Consider the following 410-nt stretch of genomic DNA (forward strand, 5'->3'; position numbering starts at 1 on the left):
CAACAAATTCAAAAGACATATGCACTGTTTAAGCATACATTCAGAAAACAAAAAGTATTGTCACCACATCAAACTAATTAAGCTAGTTTTAAAGATGAATTCGAAGTCCTGTACTTCTTGTTCTTTTGTGATAAAAACAGTTTTCTTTTAAGAAAGGTGATGGATTCATAGGACATTCATAACTTTAAGGCATAGACACTAAGACACTAATGATCACAAGACACAAACATGGATAAACATAAGCATAAAATTCGAAAAACAGAGAAGAATAAAGAACAAGGAAATCAAAGAACGGGTCCACCTTAGTGATGGCGGCTCTTTCTTGCTCTTAAAGATCCTATGGAGTGCTTGAGCTCCTCAATGTCTCTTCCTTGTCTTTGTTGCTCCTCCCTCATGATTCTTCGATCTTC

The sequence above is a fragment of the Arachis duranensis genome, chromosome 3 (assembly GCF_000817695.3).
Source record: "Arachis duranensis cultivar V14167 chromosome 3, aradu.V14167.gnm2.J7QH, whole genome shotgun sequence".
NCBI lineage: Eukaryota > Viridiplantae > Streptophyta > Magnoliopsida > Fabales > Fabaceae > Arachis > Arachis duranensis.